The sequence below is a fragment of the Bubalus kerabau genome, chromosome X, assembly GCF_029407905.1.
Source record: "Bubalus kerabau isolate K-KA32 ecotype Philippines breed swamp buffalo chromosome X, PCC_UOA_SB_1v2, whole genome shotgun sequence".
NCBI lineage: Eukaryota > Metazoa > Chordata > Mammalia > Artiodactyla > Bovidae > Bubalus > Bubalus kerabau.
This window is the reverse complement of record NC_073647.1, coordinates 138,136,872-138,159,371: the sequence shown is the minus strand read 5'-3', so window position 1 is coordinate 138,159,371 and position 22,500 is coordinate 138,136,872. Positions and strand designations below refer to the sequence as shown.

Sequence of the window (22,500 nt, the reverse complement as noted above, 5' to 3'; positions counted from 1 at the left end):
CAATTTTTAAGCCAGAACTGATAGAATTTGTTATTCAGATCATTGTTTACCTTATGTTATTATATACAGTGAATGGCAGAGGGATTCCTTCCTGTAGTCATTGATTCTGAATTGGATTCTAATACATTTAAATTACTCACCAAAAAAAAGTAATTTTCAAGGTAAATATTAATAATTGCATAGACTCCTTACCCAAATCACTGGTTCTTCCTAAACACAGACTTAATGGCCAACTCTTGTGCCATACAAAAGACACAAACCATGTTCTGCAGAACCACACTACCCCACCCAACACACACATGGCATAGCACTGTCCTTGCTTTTAATAGGTTTTTGAGGGGAAAATGACTTGTGTTCCACTTTAAGTTCACAGTGTAGCTGATGAAGTAAAATTCCTGGACACAGAGACACACCACAGACTCCTACTCCTACTGAGAGATCCCTGAAAGTCATGAGAATCACAGCTGGAACAAACCATTGTCTCAGATGGGTGTGTGTTCATCCATATGCAGGTGTGTTGAGGGGATGGCAGGAAGTAATTAACAACTGCTATACTAATTTTAGTCTAAACATGTACATAAGTGGTTAGAAAAGGCAAAGCTGAGATGATTACACAGAATAGGTGAAATGTAAGCTAGGACTGGAAGGATTGGTAGGCTACGAATAGCTGGAGATGCAGAAGCAAAAGACATTGTTGAGTTTCTTCTGCGCCTTCTCGTACCCTTTCGCTAGACAGTCTTATTTAGTGATGCTCTATTAGGAAAATCAGCCTTAGGAAGCTGTGTCATTTCTACTCTGAAGCAGTAAGTTGAAGTTCAGCCTTTAGAGTAAACTAATCTTTGGTTTGATTAGCTACCCCCAGTTTAGTGGTGTTAGACTCTGCTCTTCTTTTTGGATCATTATAGATCAAAGAAAATCTTCTTGGGCAAATCTTTTTTTTTTTAATAATTTATTGGTTTGGGATTACAAAATGTAGAGAAGACACAAAGCAATGCCTCTGACCCCTTGGCTGAAATGTCTCTTCCAGAGACACTTTTTGGGCATTCTTTCACATCCTAACAGCTGCAGAGTATAGTATCTGACCACGTGGGAAACTTGAACAGACACCCTTTAAGTCATGGGGATCACTTCCAATTAAGTCTTCCAGCTTACTTCTGCCAATATTGCAACTGCATTGGTTGTTCAACTGTTCATGTCTTTAAAATCTCATGAATCAATAGGCTGCAGACCAGTGATGCCTGCACAGCCCTTAGAACTGCCTACACTGACTAATGCCCCTCAGCTATACCCGATCTGCTTGTGGCGCCTGCATGGCAGCCCCTGGGGGGCCCCCACATCCTAGGGTGGCAATGGAGGAAGGGCAGGCCAGGCCAAGCATGAAGAATAAACAGTCAATTTTATTGGGCTCAGACTAGGAATCCATGAGGCTTCAGGACCTCTGTGAATTTGTTAGTTTTCTTCTCAATGTTCTTTTCAGCCTGTTTCCATAGCCTCGTGAGCTGCTTCTTTTTCTGATAGTGGATCTTGGCTTTCCCCTTTCTCTTCTCCTCCAGTGTGGCCGTTAACCACCTGGTACTTCCAGCCAACCTCATGAGCCAGGCGCCCTAGGTAGGCAAACTTCCGAGTAAGCTTCAGACACAACCTTGAGGGCAGTAGGAGCCATCATCTGCTTTTTCTTGTCATAGGGTCGTAGGATCCCATCAAATACCTTGAGGCGCTCCAGAGCAGCCTGGCCCTGCTTGGTCTTGTGGGGCAGTATGCCTTGCACAGTCTGCCAGAAGATGCGGCTGGGGTTTGGAAGTGCCACAGGAGGGGTTGGTGTTCATCCTCCTGGGGAGAAAACCCAGGTACTTCAACTTATTTCTGTGGCAATTGCCAGAAATATTGATGCCCTCACAGCACACGACCACAGCCTTCTAGCCCAGAAGCACCTGCTTGGCCACAATGGCCTCCGGGCAGCCCAGGAGATGGCCTCGGCCATTGAGCGCCAGGACCTACCCTTCCACCATCTTTGGTAGCCACCAAGAAAGGAGGGAAAATTTTGAAATTAAGAACATAGTGGCAGTGTGGTCCATATCCTGTCCTTTGTTTTTATTCTTACACTTGTCCTTTGACCAGTCTTCCCTCCCAGCCTCTCTGTTTGCACTCAGCTCTCCTATAACTCCATACATGTATTTCTAAAATTACCAAGTTATGTAAAATGACAACCAGATGCTTTATGGAAAAGACACATGGGTTAGAAACCCACCAAAATTTCATCAGTGACTCAAACAAGAATATCAGTTCAGTTCAGTTGCTCAGTCGTGTCCGACTCTTTGCGACCCCATGAATCACAGCATGCCAGGCCTCCCTGTACATCACCAACTCCCGGAGTTCACTCAGACTCACGTCCATCAAATCAGTGATGCCATCCAGCCATCTCATCCTCTGTCATCCCCTTCTCCTCCTGCCCCCAATCCCTCCCAGCGTCAGGGTCTTTTCCAGTGAGTCAACTCTGCCCATAATGTGGCCAAAGTACTGGAGTTTCAGCTTTAGCATCATTCCTTCCAAAGACATCCCAGGGCTGATCTCCTTCAGAATGGACTGGTTGGATCTCCTTGCAGTCCAAGGGACTCTCAAGAGTCTTCTCCAACACCACAGTTCAAAAGCATCAATTCTTCAGTGCTCAGCTTTCTTCACAGTCCAACTCTCACATCCGTACGTGACCACTGGAAAAACCATAGCCTTGACTAGACGGACCTTTGTTGGAAAGGTAATGTCTCTGCTTTTGAAGATGTTATCTAGGTTGGTCATAACTTTCCTTCTAGGGAGTAAGCATCTTTTAATTTCATGGCTGCAATCACCATCTGCAGTGATTTTGGAGTCCAAGAAAGTAAAATCTGTCACTGCTTCTACTTTTTCCCCTTCTATTTGCCATGAGGTGATGGGACCAGATGCCATGATCTTCATTTTCTGAATGTTGAGCTTTAAGCCAACTTTTTCACTCTCCTCTTTCACTTTCATCAAGAGGCTTTTGAGTTCCTCTTCACTTTCTGCCATAAGGGTGGTGTCATCTGCATATCTGAGGTTATTGATATTTCTCCCGGCAATCTTGATTCCAGCTTGTGCTTCTTCCAGTCCAGCGTTTCTCATGACGTACTCTGCATATAAGTTTAATAAGCAGGGTGACAATATACAGTCTTGATATACTCCTTTTCCCATTTGTAACCAGTCTGTTGTTCCAAGTCCAGTTCTAACTGTTGCTTCCTGACCTGCATATAGGTTTCTCAAGAGGCAGGTCAGGTGGTCTGGTATTCCCATCTCTTTCAGAATTTTCCACAGTTTATTGTGATCCACACAGTCAAAGGCTTTGGCATAGTCCATAAAGCAGAAATAGATGTTTTTCTGGAATTCTCTTGCTTTTTCCATGATCCAGCAGATGTTGGCAATTTGATCTCTAGTTCCTCTGCCTTTTCTAAAACCAGCTTGAACATCTGGAAGTTCACAGTTCACATATTGCTGAAGCCTGGCTTGGAGAATTTTGGGCATTACTTTACTAGCATGTGAGATGAGTGCAATTGTGCAGTAGTTTGAGCATTCTTTGGCATTGCCTTTCTTTGGGATTGGAATGAAAACTGACCTTTTCAAGTCCTGTCGACACCTGAGTTTTCCAAATTTGCTGGCATATTGAGTGCAGCACTTTCACAGCATCATCTTTCAGGTTTTGAACTAGCTCAACTGGAATTCCATCACCTCCACTAGCTTTGTTCATAGTGATGCTTTCTAAACCCCACTTGGCTTCACATTCCAGGATGTCTGGCTCTAGGTGAGTGATCACGCCATCATGATTATCTTGGTCATGAAGATCTTTTTTGTATGGGTCTTCTGTGTATTCTTGCCACCTCTTCTTAATATCTTCTGCTTCTGTTAGGTCCATACCATTTCTGTCCTTTATCAAGCCCATCTTTGCATGAGATGTTCCCTTGGTATCTCTAATTTTCTTGAAGAGATCTCTAATCTTTCCCATTCTGTTGTTTTCCTCTATTTCTTTGCATCGATCGCTGAGGAAGGCATTCTTATCTCTCCTTGCTATTCTTTGGAACTCTGCATTCAGATGCTTATATCTTTCCTTTTCTCCTTTGCTTTTCACTTCTCTTCTTTTCACAGCTATTTGTAAGGCCTCCCCAGACAGCCATTTTGCTTTTTTGCATTTCTTTTCCATGGGGATAGTCTTGATCCCTGTCTCCTGTACAATGTCATGAACCTCAGTCCATAGTTCATCAGGCACTCTGTCTATCAGATCTAGGCCCTTAAATCTATCTCTCACTTCCACTGTATAATCATAAGGGGTTTGATTTAGGTCATACCTGAATGCTCTAGTGGTTTTCCTTACTTTCTTCAATTTAAGTCTGAATTTGGCAATAAGGAGTTCATGGTCTGAGCCACAGTTAGCTCCTGGTCTTGTTTTTGCTGACTGTGTAGAGCTTCTCCATCTTTGGCTGCAAAGAATATAATCAATCTGATTTCGGTGTTGACCATCTGGTGATGTCCATGTGTAGAGTCTTCTCTTGAGTTCTTGGAAGAGGGTGTTTGCTATGACCAGTGCGTTCTCTTGGCAAAACTCTATTAGCCTTTGCCCTGCTTCATTCCGTATTCCAAGGCCAAATTTGCCTGTTACTCCAGGTGTTTCTTGACTTTCTACTTTTGCATTCCAGTCCCCTATAATGAAAAGGACATCTTTTTTGGGTGTTAGTTCTAAAAGGTCTTGTAGGTCTTCATAGAACCGTTCAACTTCAGCTTCTTCAGCGTTACTGGTTGGGGCATAGACTTGGATTACCATGATATTGAATGGTTTGCCTTGGAAACGAACAGAGATCATTCTGTCGTTTTTGAGATTGCATCCAAGTAGTGCATTTCGGACTCTTTTGTTGACCATGATGGCTACTCCATTTCTTCTGAGGGATTCCTGCCCACAGTAGTAGATATAATGGTCATCTGAGTTAAATTCACCCATTCCAGTCCATTTCAGTTCACTGATTCCTAGAATGCCGTCATTCACTCTTGCCATCTCCTGTTTGACCACTTCGAATTTGCCTTCATTCATGGACCTGACATTGCAGGTTCCTATGCAATATTGCTCTTTCCAGCATCAGACCTTGCTTCTATCACCAGTCACATCCACAACTGGGTATTGTTTTTACTTTGGCTCCATCCCTTAATTTTTTCTGGAGTTATTTCTCCACTGATCTCCAGTAGCATATTGGGCACCTACTGAGCTGGGGAGTTTCTCTTTCAGTATCCTATCATTTTGCCTTTTCATACTGTTCATGGGGTTCTCAAGGCAAGAATACTGAAGTGGTTTGCCATTCCCTTCTCCAGTGGACCACATTCTGTCAGATCGATCTCTCCACCATGACCTGCCCATCTTGGGTGGCCCCACGGGCATGGCTTAATTTCATTGAGTTAGACAAGGCTGTGGTCCTAGTGTGATTAGATTGACTAGTTTTCTGTGATTATGGTTTCAGTGTGTCTGCCCTGTGATGCCTCTCACAACACCTACTATCTTACTTGGGTTTCTCTTACCTTGGACGTGGGGTATTTCTTCACGGCTGCTCCAGCAAAGCGCAGCTGCTGCTCCTTACCTTGCACGAGGGGTATCTCCTCATGGCCGCCCCTCCTGACTTTGAACATTTAGTAGCTCCTCTTGGCCCTGCTGTTCCCGCACAACCACTGCTCCTTGGACGTGGGAATAAAGGAACCTAATGAAAACAGTGGTGTGATGTTACATATCTTGAAAAGCTAAGAAATATATAAGTACTACAATAAATACAGCATTTTACCTTGCAAAAGACTTGAAGTTTGCTTGTGAAAGTGAACATCAGAAAGGTTGCAGCTCATAAGTCATGGTGAAGTGGTGGAAAGAAGGTTATCTGAAATTGGAAGGAAAATTATACAAACACCAGATGTGGGTTAGTGTAGCTTATTACACACTCAGTGAACAGGGGTAGCTGGTCAGTGTTTGAGGGGTGTATGTATATGTGTGTTACATATATTCCTCTGTGGCTTGATTCATCTGGATGCAGTTTTCTGCATTTACCTAGTGTTTCTTACAGACAGAATCCTGTAGAAGCAGACATAAAATTCACATTATGTTCACATTATTTCCTGATATATCAATGGCATTGGAATTAATTCTCATTTTCAAAGTAAACATTGTAGTGGAACCAACTGTACCTTGATGATTAACTAGCACCTTAAGTTCCCCCTACTTTATTATTATTTTCTCATTTTCATATTGTGCAAAATTATTCTTATTTTTATAAAGACCAATTGGAACATCTGTCAACCAAACGGTTACTGAATATTGTCTCTTCTCCATGCTGCTTGTCTGGGGTGTAGCAAGTAAAAAAGGTTTTGAAGTCATGGTTTCTGGCCTTAAACAGCTTCAATATAAGGAACCAACCAGAGAGATTTGAAATGAAACGAAAGTTCTTAAAAAGTCACAGTATATTATAGAATTAATACATCAGTGCTAAAGAGATACGGTAAACTAAGGCTCCTTAGAAGATAAAAATTTTCTATGTAGATCTTAAAGTTACAAACATATATTAGAGAAGTAAGGTTATCCCCTTACTAGAAAAGATATGGGAATCCCGAAGGTGTTTTTTTTTTTTTCTCTCTCTCTCTCTATTTTTCATTCTCATGCTCCAGCCCCCAAGTAATCTTATGTTGGCAACAAAAGCTGCAGTGGTAGTCACCAGGAGCCAAAACACTCAACTCACCTGTGCCTTCTTAAGAAAGGGAGGAAAGAAGTAAAGACCCAGCTTTCTGGCTATCGGCTGGGAACTAAAAGGTACCAGGGAGATCACAGACAAAGACAGCTTCAGGGAAGGTGACCTCATAAAGTTGTTGGTAAACTTTGGGTCTCATACCCCAGTCTGGAAGGAAAGGATCTGAGCCTAATCAGCATATCAAAAACTTTGAGAACTGAAGTAAAAGACCACAACCCAGATTGACTTCTGCGTGGAGTACACATGGGACAAATATAACAAGTACTGCCACAGTTTTGAAAGGTGAACTGAGATCAGGCCCACGGTCCAGAGAAAGTGGGCTGGAATCCATAACCCAAACCTAATGAAGTCGGTTGCCTGCTAAAACAAATACATCAACTGTTGTCCATAGAATTTAAGTAACACCCATAGATTCACGCTACTCAAAATGTCCAAAATTCAGTTCAGAACTACCTGGTAGAAGAAGAAAAAGCACAACTTGCATGGGGCGGGGCGGGGCAGGGGTCAGAAATCCAAAGTCAAGATTGAAATGATGCTGTTAGAGTTATATGACAGAAGAAATAGATGTAAAAAAGAGCCAAATAAATATATTAGAACCAAAAAATATAACCAAAGTTTAAAAACTCATTGAGTAGGCTCAGTAGCAGAATGGAGATGACACAGGAAACAGCCAGTGAACTCAAAAATAGATCAGTACAAATTATCCAGTCTAAAGGAGAGGTAGAAAAAGACAAAGGGGTTAGGCAGAACAGAGCCTCCGGGACCTGTGAGACAATAATACAGTCTAACATTCATATCATTGGAATCCAAAAAAGGAGGAGAAGCACCAGGCTGAAAAAAAATATTTGAAGAAATAATGTGAACCTTTACCAAGTTTGACAAAAGACAAACTGACAGATTCAGAAAGCTCAATGAATCCCAATCAGGGTATACCCTAAGAAATTCACTCTGGAACACATCATAATCTAACTCTGTGTGTGTGTGTGTGTGTGTGTGTGTGTGTGTGTGTGTTAGAGGGGGCAAAAGTTTTAAAAACCATCAGAAAAATGGTGTTTTGTAAGAGAAAATGTACTTCCCAGGTGCCTCAGTGGTAGAGTATTTGTTGTCTGCCAATGTAGGAGACATGGATTCTATCCCTGGGTTGGGAATATCCTCTGGAGGAGGAAATATTAACACACTCTAGTATTCTTGTCCGGAGAAGGCAATGGCACCCCACTCCAGTACTCTTGCCTGGAAAATCCCATGGACGGAGGAGCCTGGTAGGCTGCACTCCATGGGGTCGCGAAGAGTCAGACACGACTGAGCGACTTCACTTTCACTTTTCACTTGCACGCATTGGAGAAGGAAATGGCAACCCACTCCAGTGTTCTTGCCTGGAGAATCCCAGGGACGGGGGAGCCTGGTGGGCTGCCGTCTATGGGGTCGCACAGAGTCAGGCATGACTGAAGTGACTTAGCAGTAGCAGTATTCTTGTCTGAAAAATCCCATGGACGGAGGAGCCTGGTGAGCTACAGTCTACAGGGTCACAAAGCATGCATAAGGGAAAATGATTCAAATGATGACATATTTCTTATCAGAAACAATGTGGAGGCCAGAGGAAGTAGTACAGTGTTTTTAAAGTGCTAAAAGATTATCAACTCACTGTTTTTAATCTGCTGCTGCTGTTCAGTCGCTTCAGTCGTGTCCGACTCTGTGCAACCCCATGGACTGCAGCCTACCAGGAATCTCCGTCCATGGGATTCTCCAGGCAAGAACACTGGAGTGGGTTGCCATTTCCTTCTCCAATGCATGAAAGTGGAAAGTGAAAGTGAAGTCGCTCAGTCGTGTCCGACTCTTAGCGACCCCATGGACTGCAGCCCACCAGGCTCCTCCATCCATGGGATTTTCCAGGCAACAGTACTGGAGTTTTTAATCTAGCCCCCCCAAAATCTTTTGGAGTGAAGGAAAAAGACATTTTCTGATGAGGGAAAGGTAAGAGAATTCGTTGTCAGCAGACCTACTCTGAAAGAATTGTTGAACTAAGTTACTCAGACAGAAGGGACATGATACTGGAAAGATACCTAGAACATCAAGAATGAAGGAAAAGGGCTTCCCTGGTGGCTCAGCAATAAAGAATCCGACTGCCAATGCAGGAGACACAGGTTCAGTCCCTGATCTGGGAAGATCTCACATGCCATGGTGCAACTAAACCTGTGTGCCATAACCATCTAGCTTGTGCTCTTGAGCCTCTGAGCCACAGCTACTGAAGCCCACATGCCATAGAGCCTGTGCTCTGCAACAAGAGAAGCAACTGCAGTGAGAAGCCCAAGCACTGCAACCGAATAGTAGCCCCCATAGTAACAAAGATCCAGCACAGCCAAAAATAAATAATTAATTAAAAAGAAAAACGAAGGAAGGAAAAGGAAATGGTAAATATAATAACTATTTTTCTTGAGTTACTTGAAATATTTTTGATAGGTGAAAGCAAAAATTATAGCATTTTCTACCAGTTTTCAGTGTGTGTAGGTCTAATTTATAAGACAGCTACAACATCAAAGGAAGGAGGGAAAAGGGACCTATGTGGGTTTTTACATGGTAAATTTTTACCATGTATTACATTTACGTGGTAAATTTTTAATTCTAAATTATATATATTTTCATCCTTAATGATGAACTTTACAAAAAGATGTTGTCAAAACCACAATTAATTAAATAATAAAAAGATGTTTGAATAACCCCAAAGTCGGCAGGAAATAGAAAAGAGAAAGGAAAAGCAGAACAAATAATAAAATAGTACACCCAAATCCAAACATATCAATAACTGCATTAAATGCAGATGTTCTAAATGTGTTTATACCAATTAAAAGAAATTATCAGAATGTACTTTTTAATGATGCAAGTATTATAAAATGTCTTCAAGAAACTAACTTCAAATATAATGGTATAGGTAGGTTATGGGAGAAAATGGCAAAAGATATACCATGCAAACACCAATGAAAAGAAAGAGTGGCTATGTTAAAAGCAGAAAATTAGACTTCAGAGCAAAGAAAATTACTCATAATAAAGAGGGATTTTACATAATGATAAAAGAGCTAATTCACTAAGACGAGAAAACAACCCAAAATCGTATGTACCTAACAGCAGTGCCTCAAAATGGTGGCACCTGAAGCAAAAACTGGCAGAACTGAAAGGAGAAACAGACAATCCATAATTATACTTGGCAACTTTTAACACTCCTCTTTCAGTAATTGATAGAAATACTGGACAAAAAATCAGCAAGGATATAGAAGAACTGTCAACCAACGGGATTTAATTGATATGTACAGAACACTCCACCTGTTGATAGCATGATCAAGATTCTTTTCAAGTGTACATGGAACATTCAACAAGATAGACTATATGATAGACTATATTCTGCATTATAAAAACAACCTTAATGAATTTAAAATAATTGAAATCATACGAAGTATATTCTGTAGCCATAATGGAATTAAACTAGAAGTCATTAAGAGAAAAGTAACCAGAAACTCTCTAAGTTCTTGGAAATTAAACAACACACTTCTAAATAACCCAACGGTCAAAAAAAGGTCCCAAGGAAAATTAGAAAATATTTTGAACCGAGTGAAAATGAAAATGCAACATATCAAACAATGATTGAGACAGTGTATATACTATGGTGCCTATTGTAATGCAGAGTAGACCAATTACCAATATTTATGCATCATAGACACACAAAATCTGTAAAATACTCAAGTAGTAAGTGTCCAGGGATTGTTTATTGACCCAGTTGGTAATATAAGTCTGTTCATTTGGCAGTTAACTATTAAATAATCATGCTGTCAGAATCAGGTGAGGTTCAAAGGGGAAAAGTAAAAAACTGTACAGTAGGATGATGCACCTAAAGCAGTACTTAGAGGGAAATTCATAGCATTAAATGTTTGTATTAGAGGAAAAGAATGGTGTCAAATCAATAATGTGAGTTTCCACTTTCAGAAAATTTTTTGAAAAGCAGAGCAAAATAAGCCCAAAATAAACAGAAGAAAAGAGATAGTGAAGATATATTAGTTAAACTGAAAGAATAGAGAAAATCAATGAAACAAAAACATGAATGTTTTAAAATATCAATAAAATTGATAAGCATCTAGCAAGGCTGACAGAGATTTTAAAAAAGTAAAGATACAAATTGGCACTATCCAGAATACTAGGCCTCTGCAGATTTTAAAAAGGATCGGGGAATACTAAACATATTTGACAATTTAAGAGTAGTGGACCAATTCCTCAAAAATCGGAAACTATAAGAATTCATCCAAGATGAAATGGATTACCTCCATAGTCCTATATTTGTTAAAGGAAGTAAATTCATAATTGAAAAAAAATTAAGTTGGAGGAATCAATAATCAATTGTAAGACTTAAAGCTACAGATATGAACAGTATAAAATTGGCAAATGGATAGAAACCTAGACCCACAGAATAGATAGACTCAAACAAGTTTGGCCATTCGATTTTTAACAGCGATTCAAAAGAATTTAATGAAGAATGAATAGCCCTTTCAACATGTAATGTTGGAAAAAGTTGGACATTCACATGCAGAAAAAATAAACTTTGAGCTAAAATCTTACCTTATACAAATATTAACAAAGTATATCATGGCTCTAAGTGCAAAACTATAAACTTTAAGAAGTAGTACATAAGAGAAAATCTTCATGACCTCAGATTAGGTGAAGAATTCTTAAACATGAGATAAAAATGATCAATTTAAAAAAGGAAAAATCACTTGAACTTCATCAAAATAAAAACTTACTCGGAAAGACACTATTAAGGGATAGAAATGACAAGTCATAAACTTGGAAGAAATGTTTACAAATCACATATCCAACAAGGGACCTGTGTCTAGTATATATATAAAGAACTCTCAAAACTCAGTTAAAAGAAAACCACTCCAATTTAAAAATAAACAAAAGACGTAAATGGATTCTTTACCACAGAGAACATAAGGATGACAGATAAGAATGTGAAAAGTTGTTTCATTATTAGCATCAGGGAAATACAAATTGAAACCTTGACAAGATAGCACTCCATACTTACTGGAATGGTTAAAATACAAAATACTGACAGTACCAAGTGCTTGTGAAGACGTGGAACAACAGGAAGCTTCATGCTTACTTTGCTGGTGGAAATGTAAAATGGTGCTGCCAGTCTGAAAAACAGTTTGTTTCTCATAAAGATCAATATATACTTTCTGTATGACCTAGGAATCCTCTTGGGTATTTACCCTAGAGATATGAAAAATTATAACCATGTAAAAATCTGTGCAGAAATGTTTCCAAGGAACTGAATTCATAATAGCCCCAAACTGGAAACAACTCCCAACACACTTCAGTGGATGAATGAATAAAGTGTCGTGCTTTCATACCATGGAGTATTACTTAGCAATAAAAAGGAAAAGACTACTGATAACATAGAGCAACTTGGATGGGTCTCAAAGCTATTATGCTGTGTGAAAAAAAGCTAGACTCAAAAGACCACATAGTGTTTAATTCCATTTAAGTGGCATTGTTGAAATTTCAGAACTGTAATGATGGAGAACCAGTAGTTGTTGTGGATTAGAGAATGGTCTGAATACAAATGGGCAACAAAAGGCAGTTTTGGAACTGTTGTGTATCCTAGTTGTCATGGATGTTACATGTGTTAAAAATAATAGAACTATACCATATATACTCTCCCAAATTAATCTCATTGTGAAATTTTTTAAAGTAAAAATGAAAGAAAAATTTCCGTGGCCTGGTGATAACATATAACTCTACTTCGAGGATGTTGTTGTTTAGTTGATAAGTCTTTTCCGACTCTGCAACCCCATGAACCGTAGCCCACAAGTCTTCTCTGTCCATGGGATTTTTCAGGCAAGAATACTGGAGTGAGTTGCCATTTCCTTTTCTAGGGAATCTTCCCTAGCCAGGATCAAATCAGCGTCTCCTGTTGGCAGGCAAATTCTATACCACTGAGTCACTAGGGAAGCCCAGGGATTGAACCTGTGTTTCCTGCATTGGCAGGCGAATTTATTTACCACTTCAAGAATAAATCTTTTCAAATACAGGGATATATGTGGAGACATAGAACTAAGGGAGCTCCTTTTACACAAGTTAGATGAATTAAATATCTGGCATTGAGGTTACATGACAATAAGTCCCAACTCCTGCCACCTTGTAAACACAGTTCACATAAATATAATAGATATGTGATTGAGAGCCCCTGCAACGCTTTTTGTCAAGAAATCTACACAAGGAGAAAATATCAAGTTATGACAAAAATCTCTTTTGAGGAACAAGACATTAATATTCTCATTTTGCTAAAGTAAAAACAAAGGAAGGTCTTTCCTAAGCCCAGCTTTTGGGATGGGATAGATTTGGGAGTGGCAGGCCATATGCAAGTTCTAACTATTTAAATTATAAAGTAAAGCCTTGAAAACATGACAAAGTTTTGAATAGGAAATTCTGGATTTTAGAGCAGCATGTTTTTTTGTTTTTAAAAACAATGGTAGGGGACTTCCCTGGTGGTCCAGTGGTTAAGAATACACCTTGCAATGCAAGCAATTCAGTTCTATCCCTGATCAGGGAACTAAGATACCACATGCCTCAGAGCAAGTAGACCCTCGTGCTATAACTGCTGAGCCCTGCAAGCTCTGCAGCCCATGTACCACAACTAAGACCTGATGCAGACAAATAAATATTTTTTAACGTAATCATTAAAAACGATGATGGACCTCAGGAAGCTCTATTTTCTTTCAAGCAGTATAGGCATGTATTTGCTTATAGTTACCATTCTTCTGTCTTGTTTATTGAGGGATACATAGCTTCATGGAGAGCTGGTTTGTTTTCTCTTCATCTCCTCATTGCCAGCGTTCTGGAACCCCTTTCACGAGCATGCCCTTCCTGTCAGGTAAAGGTAATCGTTTAAAAACAAACAGACCACAAAAAGAAGAGCATAGATTCGAAATTTTTGTAGTAATTGAAAATGTAAATTAGTTTCAATCATGTTCCTTTTGTTCTCCTGGTTTGAAATTACTGGTTAAGGTTATCTTACTTTCACAACTCTTACACAGTGTTTCTGAATGAGGTGGAATAGATTATGGTGTAGTCATATTGGTGGGCAGGACCTCCTACAGGCCTGTGCATGACTGAATGCTCCAGCTGCCTCCAGACTTCTGCCCACTTAATGCCAACTTTAAAGGGGGTCAATATTCCAATAAACATGCTTTCTTTTCTTTTATAATGGTTGTGATTTACACTGTTCCATATCCCTGGTGGCTCAGATGGTAAAGAATCTGTCTGCAGTGCATGAGACCCAGGTTCAGTCCTTGTGTCGAGAACATCCCTTGGAGAAGGGAATGGCAACCCACTCCAGTATTGTCTGGAGAATCCAATGGAAGAGGAGCCTGATACGCTACAGTCCATGGGGTCGCAAAGAGTCGTCACGACTGAGGCGACTTAGCATACACGCGTATTAGGCTTAGCAAATCCATATCTTTATCTTCAGCTGATGATATATGAATTGGCCCTTTTCATTTCTTCACAAAACTAATGGGCCTATTTGGAGAACCTAGGACTCTAGCTCCTACATCCTGCATATACATCCTGGGATTTTATTAGCATTAAAAAGAGTTTGAAATTGTGTTCTATGGGTGAGGGCCCTGACCTTATTCAAAGATACCGCTGGAGTATTTCTACTTTTATCTGTTTTATTTATGAGATTGCTCTGTTAAAGTTCATGTATAACAGTAGTTCAATTGCTGAGAAAATGTTGGTAAACCACTCACCTGGGCAGATGAAATTCACAAATAATGAGAACTTAAATTTTTAACCAGTCATCTCCACTTCCCATCCAAGTCTTTAGTATTGCTTAAAAAACAAAACAAAACAAAACTTTGCCTGATTTAATGCTTTATTTACTCGATATTGGAACAGCGTTTATTGAATACCTACTATATGCCAGTACTATATTTCAGGAAGATGTGTTACTTTTTCTCACTTTACTGGTTGAAAAACTGCTGAGAAGTGAACTGGCCCAAAGCCAGAAAAGGGAAGAACAAGGAAGTGAACCAACTGCATCTGAATAATTGAGCACCACAGTGTGTATATCGGCGGTGACTCAAGTAACATAGGTGAGTGTTGACAAATGATTTGAGAGAAACAGACCTGCTGGAGTTCAAATCAAGATACTTCTGTTACAGTCTTCAAGGATTACAGAACAAGTGGAGTCAGCAGGAATGCAGAAGAAAGAAGATACTTTTTCATATCAGTGCCGCCTGCTCAGGATGCAGAAGATGCAGGTGTAACATAGGTTTAGGAAGGTTCATTGTTAATCCTTGAACTTTCTGTGCAAACCCCAGATAGAGTATGATAAAGCATGTGAGTTAAGACAGAAAAACAGTAGAATACCGTCTCAGTCTGTTGCAGCTGGGATGAAGCCAATCCCAGGAACCTGAGGACAGTTTTTAAAGGAGGAGAGAGGACATGAGTGGGATATATTATCAAAGGACACCCCATGATTTGAGACCTAGGTGTATAGAGCCTGGATAGGATTTTTGTTTCTGTTTTTCTCATTTTACCAGATATAATTTCCTAGATTACAAATCTTTTTCTTTAAGTTACAAGAAATTACTAGTTTCCTTCCTTTTAGGAGAAAGTAGTCAAGAGAGAACACATCGATGGTTATGCATTTTGTTCCTGGGAAAGTCCATTAGCCAGTTTGTGCTTTGCTTGTTTTGACACCTCTGTATGGAATGGTTTGGTTTCCTGTTGTAAGTAGAAGGTGGCCTAGGTAAGCTTTCAGTAGAAAAGACCAGGTCTTGAATACAAGCAAGCCTAGTTTCTAATTAAACAAATGTCTAAGACTGTAATTTCTAATGCAGTGTAGAAAGAAAGGGCAAAGAGCAGCCAAACTAGTTTTTATTGGCTCTGTTTTTGTGGTTCTAATATAATTCTGGCAAGCTGGAAGAATTTAGAAGAGAAATTAGTGAATTACATGTGCATGTATATTAATACTCCCTTTGTTACTTTTTTTCATTGTCAAAATTAATTTACTGACATTTGAAAAGTATAACTATAGTGACTTGTTACTGAATAGGTTCTTGTACAAAACATCAAAAACAAAATCATAAGACATCTACCATGTGTTTTTTGGATGTGTAATGAGTTTTAGTACCTAAATTAGCTACCTGAAATTTCCTATAGAAATTCCAGACCATATCAGTAAAAGAATTACTTCTTCTTATCTTGTATTTTGATAATGGGTGGTTAGCATGGGGAGTCTATGGCCTTAAAGCCTAATGGCTATGTTAGATGTAAAATATATGGATTTATTTCATTGACTAAGATGACTAGAACATCATCATGACCAAACATAGTCTGACCAGTTGAACTGAATAGTAACAAGAAGTGAATCTTAACTAATGAACTAGGAGAACAAGGAGGGCATAAATGTTAAGTCTGTTTATACCCAATGTATTTTTCTCTTCTATGGTGGCATCAATTATAAGACACCACTGATATAGTAACAGCATTTCAGGGGAAAAGAAAATTTTTAGCAAAGACAACAGTTCATAAGACAAATCTTTGTTTCAGAAACATTCAAAGTGATGAGAGGTGTCTTAGAATCAAGCAAGAGTGTTATTGAGTATAACACTTAAATGATAACTAAGGCAAACTGAGTGCTTACCATGTGCCAGACTATACACTTGTGCTATGCTAAGTCACTTCATTCGTGTCCAACTCTGCAACCCTATGGACCATAGCCCGCCAGGCTTCTTTGTCCATGGGATTCTCCAGGCAAGAATATGGGAATGGGTTGCCATGCCCTCCTCCAGGGAATCTTCCAAACCCAGGGATCAAACTCATGTCTCTTATATCCCCTGCATTGGCAGGCAGGTCCTTTACCACTAGTGCCACCACTTGTGCCAGATACTTCATATTCATTATTCAATTTAATCCTCACAATAGTTGCATGGGTCTTTTACAGATGAAGAAACTGAGGCTTGGAGAGGTTGCTCATCCTAGGACTTTACCTCCAATAAATGTCACAGCCAGGATTTGAAGGAGAGAGCCTGTCAGACTCCAGAATCCACACTGTTAACCACTGTTGGGTGCATTTACTGTTTTATCATTAAGATGAGACCTTATACCAGAAAGAAAAATTGAAAGTAGTCAGTGAAGTTCTCTCCAAAATCTGCCTCTTCGACTTCCGTTAAAGTAGTAACTGACCTCCAACAATAACAAACAAAACAAAAAGCACTGCACGCTTTCTTGAATATTCCTCAGCATCATTTTTTTTCTCTTTTTTCTTTAAATTTTATTTTATTTTTAAACTTTACAATATTGTATTAGTTTTGCCAAATATCGAAATGAATCCGCCACAGGTCAGCATCATTTTTTAAGTTTACTGATATGTGAGCCTGTGATATTCTGTGACTATCGTTTTAAAACTGCATTCGTAGCTACAATTTCTGTCTTCTAATAGCTTATAAGGTGTATAACCTCATTATAGGCTTATATACAGAGACAGTAGAAGAAAGACAAGACTATCAAGATACAGTAAGGGCTTTTTGTAGCTAAATTCAACCCCCAAAAAAGATGTAAAGCAAACATATGCTACTGTTTGAGGCACTGTTGTCATCCTTGTTTTACAGATAAGGAGGTGGAGAGTGTAGTTTTCGATGCCTTGCCCAAGATCACATATCTGCTAAATGTTAGAGGCAGAATTTGAACCCATACTGGTTCCAGAGTCTGTGCTGTTAACAACCACACCATACTTGCCTTATCTCGTATTTTCACATTTAACAGCTTACAATGCCTTGGCTTTACTTAGAACTTTTCTTCTAAAGAACTTATGTTTTTGGCGTCTTCATCCTCCCTATGCCAGGATCTTGGGAGTCCTGAGGTATTTATGATAGGATGTCTATCCTCAAGGAGATTACAGTACTTTAAACAGAACTACTGGGATTTCCCTGGCAGTCTAGTGGTTAAGAGTTCACTTTCCCATACAGGAGGCAGGGGTTTGATCTCTGGTGGGGCACTCAGATCCCACATGCCTCACGGCCAAAACACCAAAGCATCAAACAGAAGCAGTGTTGTAACAAATTGAATAAAGACTTTTAAAATGGTGCACATCAAAAAAATTTTAAAATAAACAGAACTGCTATATATTAGTTGTAAAGAGATTAAAAGCGAGGAAATACTTTATCCTATTTCAGCCTATAGGAGAGAGAGAAATCAAGTCTTCGTTTTTTTACAGTGATTGGTACTGAAATCCTACCACCCTTCCTTTTTTAAAAATTTGCTTACATAATCAGTGACTTTTACTTAGAATCATAAGAGTATATTGTTTGGCCTTGGCTTTTGAATGAAGTTCACAAAATTAAAAAGGAGAAAAAAATGTCAAGTTCTTGCAGGTGCCTACTTGGTTTACTTCAGGAAACTTCCCAAAGGCAAGTGTTCATAGCTAAGAAAAAGTTAAAAGACTCACTACCAGTTAGTTAGCGCTCACTGTATGTCAGGTAGTGTACTAAATGTTTCACACATATTATGTCATGTAATCCTGGTAACAGTGCTTTGATGGGGTGCATCTGCCCCATCTTCATTTCTCCGAGCCTCAGTTTTTCAATTTGTAAAACAGAAAAGGAAAGCTTCTTTATGTTCTAAAAGGAATTTCTAAACCCATAAAAATTTTTTCTGAAGTGTGTGCACAGAGATCTGTGTGGAACATAAACTTTTAAGAACTTAGATTTTTATATCTTTCTGCTCAAAGGTACATTTTCTGAAAGGTGCATCTTAGAATGAAGGAGAGCAAAAATTAGAAAATTAAATTGACACAGTTAGACTTTAGGTCCCCAGTTCAACCATGATACACGTTGGAAAACTTTTGACTTGGCTTGGTCAGTTTCTCCTTGCAGTCTGCACCTCCAGCCCCCAAGCCAATGCCCTTTGCTTTTGGCCCTGTGCTCCTGCCGCTTTTACTCATAGTGAGCTGTGCCCTAAACATGGCATCACTGTAGCCTGACAGTGTGAGTGAGGTACCAGGTGCTTATAATACACTGCTTCTCTGGTGCACTGAGTATTTCAGGTTGAAAACTAGCCACAAAAGAACTGATTAACACACAGAATGACATTGTTGAAATTGTATGAATGAAAAGTGGCATATGACAAAGATCAAGGGGCTTGGACATTGAAAACCTGGGAACAAGTCTTGGCTCTGCCCCTTACTAGCTGCATAACCTAGGGCAAGTCCCATAACCTATTTGAGTCTCAGCTTCCTTATCTGTAAAATGAGGATAATCAGAATGGCTAGTTCATTTATTGAAGATCAAATGGGAGAAAGCATAATGCTTGGGAGATGGAGCTGAAAACGGGAAAGTGTCAAATGCATATTAATGCATCATGCTAAACTTCTTCAACCCTCTCCTTTAGCACAGTGATTTAACACATTGATAACATTTGGGAAATCTCTGTTCACTTTAAATAGCATGCACATATGGACTTTAAAATTGTACCTCAGATAATCCTATATCAGCATTTCAGGCAAAGATTTAAGATGCCATTTGGCAATAAAAAATATTGATTCTAGTCACAAACTGTCATTCTAATTTTGACTCCACTGGTTTTTCTAAGAGGTTTGCAAACTGGCCATTAGTGCTCCGTTCACTGACCAGATCTGGGATCATGAACAGGTGACTTCACCTTTGATGAGCTCTGTCAAATAGGGACAATAATTTTAACTTCCCACCTACCTGACAGAACTTTTGTGAGGACTGAATACTTTGAAAAGCCTAACATTATTATATAAAGGCAAGGGACGCAAATTTAAAAATGAGTATAATCATCTGAGACCTCTCTGTAATGTAAGAATTAAAATACTCAAATAATTCTGTTAGGAAATGCAAGGTAAACATGCCATTAAAAAGTTACAGAGAGCAGCTACTGTGAGAAGCGGGTAGATAAATGAAATATCCACATTTGACTGCAATGTAGTGTTGGAAAAGTCACACCCACACCAGGCTATAAGCTCCTGTGATCTTATCCTATTTCTCTTTCTCTGGTGTAGCCTTAGCAGCTGGAATAGTGTCTGGCCTATTTTAGATGCTCAATTTGTTGAATGAATGCACAGCAGTCTTTCTTATGTGCTTGGTGGGTAGTGGTGTGAAGGGAGGCTGACTTTGGCTTGGCTTGTATCAGCTATGACAGCCTTCTCCTGTCTTGTCCATCTGAGGCAGAACTTGTTCTGAGATGTCACCAAAGCCAGAGTACACCTTAACAGCCAGGTCAGATTACACAGTTAAGTTTTTGTCCTAAATGCTGCATCACTTTATTTACAGTAGCCATGTGCATTTATTTTATTTTAGTAGCTGTTGATATTGCTCATCATAGACCCTTTGGTGCCAGTTAATAAGAATATTGGAAAGCTGACCAAACATTCTAGATTTCAGTTTTGCCAAATTTTTGTGGATGGGTTGGGAAGTGGTAGAGAATTTTTATTTTAGCCAGATTAGATATATTTGGGTGAATGTGCCAGGGAAAGAAAGTCAAAGTAGTTTTCAGTTCAGTTTAAATCAAGAAAGAAACCCTAGAAAACTCACTAATCTAGGAAACCCTTTTATCCAAATAAGATTTCATGCAGAATTCCCAACTATAAAAAAGATGAGATTTTTATAGCTTATAACTTATTTTTCAGTGAGAACACCAGCTAATATGTTGGGATCTTACATGTCTTAAAATTTGGGAGGTAGTACATGTGAATACACCTGTCTTGAATTTTTTACAGTGAATATATAATCAGTGAAATCAGAATCAAACATTTGGAGAAGCCTCCAAGGCACATGAATTGAACATACTTGAAAAACACTGATCTTGCCCTACTCATTCTTACTATAGATATGGAGGTTGAAACTGTAATATGCAGAACCTCATTCTGTCTCCACGTTTTGCTTCTTGGTGTGGTGATGTTAGTAATGTGAATGAATCTGAACAAAGTTAACTACCTCAATACTTCCAGATATCAAGGGTTTCTCTTACTTACATAAATGTTTCTAGGCCATTTTATAGCTCTGGTGAAATCCAAAGTGACTTACCAACCTTATTTTTATATTATTATTTTTTCTAGTTAGAAATTTATATTTACATTTCTCATCGTGATGTTAATACATGATTATATGTAGCATGGGGGCTAATTGAAATCTTTTGGGTCTTTTGTGGGGCCTTTTTGGCATGAGGTTAACCTTGAAATACAGCATTTAAAAAAGGAAAACTTCTGAAGAGAGGGCAATAAATTCAAGGTAGAATCCTAAAATTGTCCTCAGTCCCAGTGAAGACAACATGACCAATGTTTGGGTATTTCAACATCTGTAGCATTAAAGCCAGCCCTATCTCCTAAGATGGAAATTGCCATGTGCAGAATGACTTGATAGAAAATGGTGTACATTCTATATAATCTTCTAACAGCAGAATGCGACCAGTGGCACTTCCCTAAAAAAAAATAAATTACCCGAAATTTGCAGCACATTCATATTCAATTTCATCACAGCAGATGCTCATTAGTATGTTGTTATTAATTGGTATTCACTTTAGGTTTTGTTTAAAATGAAGATAATAATTAGGTTTTAATTACTGCATCATTCGTTGGGGGAGGGGGTCTGTGGGGAGAGGCAAAGAGTGAAATGCCTCTTAAAGCATTGAAATAGTTCCTGATGCTTATTCAGCACCGTGTGCTGCCAAAGACTTTGAAAAATAACTTCATCTTCACCAAAAAATAGGACTAGGATTATAAAATGAAGAAATTGCTGTCTGTGTGGCTTTTTTAAAATAAGCCCATCGTTATCAAGAACTCACTGTAAATTGTCTACTTGATGGACATACTGAATCAGATGATAATGTGCACTACCATTCTTTCTAATCAAATTACTAAAAAGACTTCTTGGAAAAGTAACCCTCACAAGCAGCTGATTAATGAAGTGGTGGCAATGTTTTGTATTAGAACTAATTGAAGTAATCCAAATAAGTTATTTCTGTAGCCTATGGAAATAATTTCCTTTGCAAAGAAGTACATTGGAGTTGGCAAACCAGTATTTTTTCACCCTCTCTTGTTCTATATTTACAGAAAAAGCATAAATAATGCAAATAAAATGGGCAGAAAACCAATTTGGGTGACAGAAAAAACAGCATATCTCAATCTTTTCGAGATTAATCTTGATACTAATCAAGACTAATAATTTATATAAGACATAAAGGTGTGTAGAAATTGAAGGATACTGAAATTTTAAAGGCATATATTAACTAAAACAGTAGAAATAGCAGTTTAATGCATCCATTAAAAGGGGGTGTTCATAGTTCGAGTTTAAACATATTCCTTATAAACTTTCTAGAGCACCTGTTGAGGGCATGGCATTGGGTTTTGCAACTGTGTAGAAATTCAAACCCTCCAGAAGCTGCGCTCTAGTTGGGAAAGTACGGAATATGTCATTTATTAGTGACATACAGGGTGTGCCATTCATAGTGCTGGTGCTTTCCATATGCTCATGTGTTATATTTTTTAAATTTTTATTGGATTATAGTTGATTTGCAATGTTACTTTCAGGTGCACAGAAAGTGAATCAGTTATACATGTATCCACTTCATGTTTTCTAAGATTCTTTTCCCACATAGGTCATTACAGAGTATTGAGTAGAGTTCCCTGTGCTCTACAGCAGGTTCTTATTATGTGTCTATT

General features: G+C 38.8%; 1 protein-coding gene and 1 pseudogene across 12 annotated transcripts in view; one reads left to right on the top strand and one right to left on the bottom strand.

The window, feature by feature from the left end:
* POLA1 (DNA polymerase alpha 1, catalytic subunit) overlaps positions 1–22,500 on the top strand; it is a 391,031-nt gene that overhangs the window by 205,171 nt on the left and 163,360 nt on the right. The window lies entirely within an intron of this gene.
* LOC129639207 (60S ribosomal protein L13a-like) lies at positions 1,407–2,009 on the bottom strand (annotated as a pseudogene).